The sequence below is a fragment of the Lynx canadensis genome, chromosome B3, assembly GCF_007474595.2.
Source record: "Lynx canadensis isolate LIC74 chromosome B3, mLynCan4.pri.v2, whole genome shotgun sequence".
Lineage (NCBI taxonomy): Eukaryota > Metazoa > Chordata > Mammalia > Carnivora > Felidae > Lynx > Lynx canadensis.
In genome coordinates this window covers 46492631-46500492 of record NC_044308.2, presented here as the reverse complement: position 1 = coordinate 46500492, position 7862 = coordinate 46492631, and positions in this window count along the sequence as shown.

Sequence of the window (7862 nt, the reverse complement as noted above, 5' to 3'; positions counted from 1 at the left end):
CCTAGAATATATAAAGAACTTCTATAACTCAACAACAAAAAAACTCCAAAAACTCCCATTAAAAAAATGGGCACACAGGGAGGAGCCAAGATGGCGGAACAGCATGGAAGTTTTTTGCATCTCACATCCATGAAATACAGCCAGATCAACACTAAACCATCCTGCACACCTAGAAAACTGATCTGAGGATTAACACAACAATCTGCCCAACATGAACCACAGAACTCAGTGGGGACGCAGCACAGAGAGCTGAACTGGGGGACAGAGAAGCCACGGAGGGCAGGGACCTGTTTTTGCTTACAGAGAGAGGACAGAGATGGTGGGGAGAATACGGGAAAAGCACCCCCCCCCCCACCAAAAGCAGCTGGAGATAAAGTGGAAAAGTGGAAATAGCCACAGGGACTGAACAAAAAAGGGAGAAAGGAGGAAGGAGAGCATTTAAATTCCATTAAGATTCTATAAACAGGGGGAGCACAGAGTCTGCAACTCCGAAGCTTGATACCTGGTGGTGCTCTGGTGGGAAGGATGAATCCCCAGGAGCAGAGAGTGAGGTCCAAGGGCCACACAGAGACAGGCAGTTCCCCTGCTGGGAGGACTCCCCACAGGCAAAGGTGCCAGCAGACCCTGGAGAACAACCATGTTTGCTGGTACTGGAACAAGGACATTGAGGGTGAAGTCTGGAGCCAAATGTGTGTTGTAATTTTCCACAATCCCTGAAATGCTGCTGCTACACGATCACGTGAACTTTTTCTGGGGCTGGCTGGCACCCAGCTGCAGTCTCTGGGCATCGGCAACGGAAGAGTCTTGTGAACGTTCCTGGGTGCAGCCAGCACCCCGCCATTGCTCGGTGAGACCCTCCTGCAGACGGGCAAAATGGGTCAAGCTGCAGTCCCTCAGAAGTAAGGGGTTGGGAAAAACAGCCATATCTGAGATAAAACTCAGGAAGGAGATGCCACATGGCAACCTGATGGCTTGGTCACAGACAGTGTAAAAGCAGAGAGTGGACAGAAGCTGGAGACAAAGGACAGGTGCAGGATTGCTGATCTAGGAGAACAGAGTTCCGATACTAGAGGCTAGGTAGCTGGGTGATGTCATTTTCACCCCTCCCACGCATGCACATACACACCTACAAGTGCCACAACAATCCACCCCAGTAAGCTAAGCAGTGCCATCTAGTGGAGAATGGGGCCATTACACTAAGCCCCGTCAAATTGAGCCAAGCTTGCTCTTCAGGAACACCACACGTCTCTCCACCTGCTTAGTTTACAGACTATAAATTGATTCATAGTTTGACTTCTAGGGGAAAATGATGTAATTTAAATCGTAGTTCAGTCTATTTGCTAGTCCATCTATTCGATTTTCTTTTTTTTTCTCTTTTTCATTTCTTTTTCTTGAATACAGAAAGAGAAAAAATCTATTTTTATTTTCAATTTTTATTAAAAATATTCTTATTTCTTATACTATATTTTTACTTTTTTGTAAATTTTTTCAAATTCTATTTTACTTCCATCATTTCATTTTATTCTATTTCATTGTATTCATTTTTTTAAATTTTCAAACGTTTTCCTTTTTTTCTTTTTCTTCATTTTCCCCCTTTTCCCCTCCCTTTTTCCCCTTTTTTCTCTAATCTATCAAGTACCCTTCAACAACCAATCCAAAACACACTAAGGATCTGGCATCATTTATTTGATTTGTGTGCATCTGTGTGGTTTTTAATTTTTTAATTTTAATTTTTTTACCTTATTAATTTCTTTCTTCCTTCAAAATGATGAAACAAAGGAATTCACCCCAAAAGATAGAGCAGGAAGAAATGACAGCCAGGGACTTAATCAACACAGACACAAGCAAGATGTTTGAACCAGAATTTAGAATCATAATAAGAATACTAGCTGGGGTAGAAAATATATTAGAATACCTTTCTGTGGAGATAAAGGAAGTAAAAGCTAGTCAGGGTGAAATAAAAACTGTTGTAACTGAGCTGCAATCTTGAATGGATGCCACGGAGGCAATGAGAGATGAGGCAGAGCAGAGAATCAGCGATATAAAGGATAAACTTATGGAGAATAATGAAGCAGAAAAAAAGAGGGAGACTAAGGCAAAAGAGCATGACTGAAGAGTGAGAGAAATCAGTGACTCATTAAAAAAAGAACAACATCAGAATCATAGGCGTCCCAGAAGAGGAAGGGAGAGAAAAAGAAGTAGAAGGGTTATGTGAGCAAATCATAGTGGAAAACTTTCCTAACCTGGGGAAAGACACAGACATCAAAATCCAGGAAGCACAGAGGACTCCCAATAGATTCAACAAAAACTGACCATCGACAAGGCATATCATAGTCAAATTCACAAAATACTCAGGCAAGGAAACAATCAAGAAAGCAGCAAGGGAAAAACAGTCCTTCACCTACCAGGAAAGACAGATCCGGTTTGCAGCAGACCTATCCACAGAAACTTGGCAGGCCAGAAAGGAGTGGCAGGATATATTCAATGTGCTGAATCAGAAAAATATGCAGCCAAGAATTCTTTATCCAGCAAGGCTGTCATTCAAAATAGAAGGAGAGATAAAAAGTTTCCCAGACAAACAAAAATTAAAGGAGTTTGTGAACACTAAACCAGCCCTGCAATAAATTTTGAGGGGACTCTCGGAAGGGAGAAAAGATGGAAAAAAAGAGACCAAAAGCAACAAAGACTAGAAAGGACCAGAGAACACCACCAGAAACTCCAACTTTACAAGAAACATAATGGCAATACACTCATATCTTTCAGTACTCACTCTAAACGTCAATGGACTAAATGCTCCAATCAAAAGACATAGGGTAACAGAATGGATAAGAAAACAAGATCCATCTATATGCTGTTTGCAAGAGACCCACTTTAGACCTAAAGACACCTTCAGATTGAATGTAAGGGGATGGAGAACCATCTATCAAACGAATGGTCGACAAAAGAAAGCTGGAGTAGCCATAATTATATCAGACAATCTAGACATTAAAATAAAGACTGTAACAAGAGGTGAAGAAGGGCATTATATCATAATTAAGGGGTCTATCCACCAAGAAGACCTAACAATTGTTAACATTTAAGCTCCAAATGTGTGACACCCAAATATATAAACTAATCACAAACATAAAGTAACTCATTGATAATAATACCATCATAGTAGGGGACTTCAACACCCCACTTACAGCAAAGGACAGATCATCTAATCAGAAAATCAACAAGGAAACAATGAATTTGAATGACGCACTGTACCAGAAGGACTTAACAGATATATTCACAACATTACTAAAGCAGCAGAATACACATTCCTCTGCAGGGCACAAGGGACATTCTCCAGAATAGATCACATACTGGGACACAAATCAGCCCTCAACAAGTACAAAAAGATTGGGATCATACCGTGCATATTTTCAGACCACAACACTGTGAAATTTGAAATCAACCACAAGAAAAAATTTGAAAAGATAACAAATACCTGGAGACTAAAGAACATCCTACTGAAGAATGAATGGGCTAACCAAGAAGTTAAAGAGGAAATTGAAAAGTACATGGATGCCAATGAAAATGATAACACCACAGCCAAAAACCTCTGGGACACAGCAAAGGTGGTCATAAGAGGGAAGTATATAGCAATACAGGCCTTACTAAAGAAGGAAGAAAGGTCTCAGGTACACAACCTAACCTTACACCTTAAAGAACTGGAAAAAGAACAGCAAATAAAACCCCAAACCAGCAGAACACAGGAAATAATAAAGATTAGAGCAAAAATCAATGCTATAGAAAACAAACAAAACAAAACAAAACAAAACAAAACAAAACAAAAAAAACAGGAGAACAGATCAATGAAGCTGGTTCACTGGAAGAATTAACAAAATTGATTAACTACTACCCAGTTTGATCAAAAAGAAAAAGGAAAGGACCCAAATAAATAAAATCAAGAACAAAAGAGGAGAGACCACAACCAACACAGCAGAAATAAAAACAACAATAAGAGAATATTATGAGCAATTATATGCCACTAATATGTGCAATCTGGAAGAAATGGACAAATTCCTAGAAACATACACTACCAAAACTGAAACAGGAAGAAATAGAAAATTTGAACAGACCATAACCAGTAAAGAAATCGAGTTAGTAATCAAAATCTGTCAAAAAACAAGAGTCCAGGGCCAGATGGCTTTCCAGGGGAATGCTACCAAACATTTAAGGAAGAATTAACACCTATTCTCTTGAAGCTGTTCCAAAAAGTAGAAATGTAAGGAAAACTTCCAAACTCTTTCTATGAAGCCAGCATTACCTTGATAACAAAACCAGACAGAGACCCCACTAAAAAGGAGAACTATAGACCAATTTCCCTGATAAACACGGATGCAAAAATCCTCAACAAGGTATTAGCCAACCGGGTCCAACAATACATTAAAAAAATTATTCACCACAACAAAGTGGGATTTATCTGGAATGCAGGGCTGGTTCAATATCCTCAAAATAGTCAATGTGATTCATCACATGAATAAAAGAAAGGACAAGAACCACACAATCCTCTCAACAGATGCAGAGAAAGCATTTGACAAAAACCCTCAAGAAAGTAGAAATAAAAGATTATACCTTGAGATGATAAAAGCTATATATGAATGACCTAATGCTAATATCATCCTCAATGGGGAAAAACTGAGCTTTTCCCCTAAGGTCAGGAACAAGACAGGGATGTCCATTCTCGCCACTGTTATTCAACGTAGTATTGGAAGTCTTAGCCTCTGCAGTCAGACAACACAAAGAAATAAAAGGCATCCAAATCAGCCAGGAGGAGGTCAAACTTTCACTCTTCACAGAAGACATGATACTTAATATGAAAACCCTGGGGCGCCTGGGTGGCGCAGTCGGTTAAGCGTCCGACTTCAGCCAGGTCACGATCTCGCGGTCCGGGAGTTCGAGCCCCGCGTCGGGCTCTGGGCTGATGGCTCGGAGCCTGGAGCCTGTTTCCGATTCTGTGTCTCCCTCTCTCTCTGCCCCTCGCCCGTTCATGCTCTGTCTCTCTCTGTCCCAAAAATAAAAAATAAAAAAATAAAAAAAAAAAATGAAAACCCTAAAGATTCCAGCAAAAAACTGCTAGAACTGATTCATGAATTCAGCAGTGGCAGGATATAAAATCAATGCACAGAAATCAGTTGCATTCCTATTTACCAACAATGAAGCAACAGAAAAAGAAATCAAGGAAACAATCCCATTTACAATTGCACCAAAAACCATAAAATACTTAGGAATAAATCTAACCAAAGCGGTGAAAAATCTATACACTGAAAACTATAGAAAGCTTATGAAAGAAATTGAAGAAGACACAAATAAATGGAAAAAGAGTCCATGCTCCTGGATAGTAAGAACAAATGTTGTTAAAATGTCGATACTACCCAAAGCAAACTACATAGTCGATGCAATCCCTATGAAAGTAACACCAGCATTCTTTACACAGCTAGAACAAACAATCCTAAAATTTGTATGGAACCAGAAAAGACCCTGAATAGCCAAAGCAATCTTGAAAAAGAAAACAAAAGCAGGAGGCATCACCATCCCAGACTTCAAGCTGTATTACAAAGCTGTAATCATGAAGACACTATGGTACTGGCACAAAAACAGACACTTGGATCAATGGAACAGAATAGAGAACCCAGAAATTGACCCACAAACATACAGCCAACGAATCGTTGACACAGCAGATAAGAATATCCAATGGAATAAAGACAGTCTCTTCAGCAAGTGGTGCTGGGAAAACTGGACTGCGACATGCAGAAGAATGAACCTGGACCACTTTCTTACACCATACACAAAAATAAACTCAAAATGGATGAAAGACCTAAATGTAAGACAGGAAACCATCAAAATCGTCGAGGAGAAAAGAGGCAAAAACCTCTTTGACCTTGGCCACAGCAACTTCTTATTCAACATGTCTCTGGAGGCAAGGGAAACAAAAGCAAAAATGAACTACTGGGACCTCTTCAAAATAAAAAGCTTCTGCATAGCGAAGGAAACAATCAGCAAAACTAAAAGGCAACTGACGGAATGGGAGAAGATATTTGCAAATGACGTATCAGATAAAGGGTTAGTATCCAAAATCTATAAAGAACTTATCAAACTCAACACCCCAAAACCAATTATCCAGTGAAGAAATGGGCAAAAGACATGAATAGACATTTCTCCAAAGAAGACATCCGGATGGCCAACCGACACATGAAAAAATGCTCAACATCACTCATCATCAGGGAAAATCACAATCAGATACCATCTCATACCTGTCAGAATGGCTAATATTAACAACTCAGGCAACAGCAGATGTTGGTGAGGATGAGGAGCAAGAGGAGCTCTTTTGCACTGCTGGTGGGAATGCAAACTGGTGCAGCCACTCTGGAAAACAGTATGAAGGTTCTTCAAGAAATTAAAAATAGAACTACCCTACGACCCAGCAATTGCACTAGTAGGTATTTAGGCAAGGGATACAGGTGTGCTGTTTCGAAGGGGCACATGCACCCCAATGTTTATAGCAGCACTATCAACAATAGCCAAAGTATGGAAACGGCCCAAATGTCCATCGATTGATGAATGGATAAAGAAGATGTGGTATATATATATACAATGGAGTATTACTCGGCAACCAGAAAGAATGAAATCTTGCCATTTCCAAGTATGTGGATGGAACTCGTGGGTATTTTGCTAAGCGAAATTAATCAGTCAGACAAAGACAAACATCCTAAGTCTTCACTCATATGATGACTTAAAGATACAAAACAGGGGTGCCTGGGTGGCTCAGTCGGTTAAGCGTCCGACTTCAGCTCAGGTCACGATCTCACGGACCGTGAGTTCGAGCCCTGCGTCAGGCTCTGGGCTGATGGCTCAGAGGCTGGAACCTGCTTCCGGTTCTGTGTCTCCCTCTCTCTCTGCCCCTCCCCCGTTCATGCTCTGTCTCTCTCTGTCTCAAAAATAAATAAACATTTAAAAAAATAAAAAAAAATAAGATACAAAACAGATGAACATAAGGGAAGGGAAGAAAAATTATATAAAAACAAAGGAGGAGGACAAAACATAAGAGACTCTTACATATGGAGAACAAACAGGGTTACTGGTGGGGGATGGGCTAAATGGGTAAGGGGAATTAAGGAATCTACTTAATCTACAGGGGAGGGGGGGATGGGCTAAATGGGTAAGGGGAATTAAGGAATCTACTCCTGAAATCATTGTTGCACTATATGCTAACTAACTTGGATGTAAATTAAAAATAAATAAATAAATAATGGGGAAAGACTTGGATAGGTATTTCTCCAAAGACAATTAACAAATGGCCAATAAACACATGAAAAGATGCTCAACATCACTAGTCATTAGGTAAGTACAAATCAAGACCACAGTAAGATACCACCTCACACCCATTTGAATGGCTACCATTAAAACACACACACACACACACACACACACACACACACACACAAAATAATCATTGGTAAGGATGTAGAGAAATTGGCCTTTCACTCTGTTGGTGGGAATGTAAGATGGTACAGCTGTGTTAGAAAACAGTATGGTGGTTCCTCAAAAAATTAAACATAGAATTACCATACGAACCAGCAACTGAACTCCTGGATATATACACAGAAGAACTGATATCAGAGTCTTGAAGAGAGATTTGTACACACATGTTCATAACAGCATTATTCACAATAGCCAAAAAGTGGAAGCAACCAAGTAGCCATCAACAGATCAATAGATAAATACAATGTAGTACATACATATAAGACAATATGATCAACCTTAAAAAACAAGGAAATTCTGGGGTGCCTGGGTGGCTCAGTTGGTTGTCATACCGACTTCAGCTCAGTCATGAT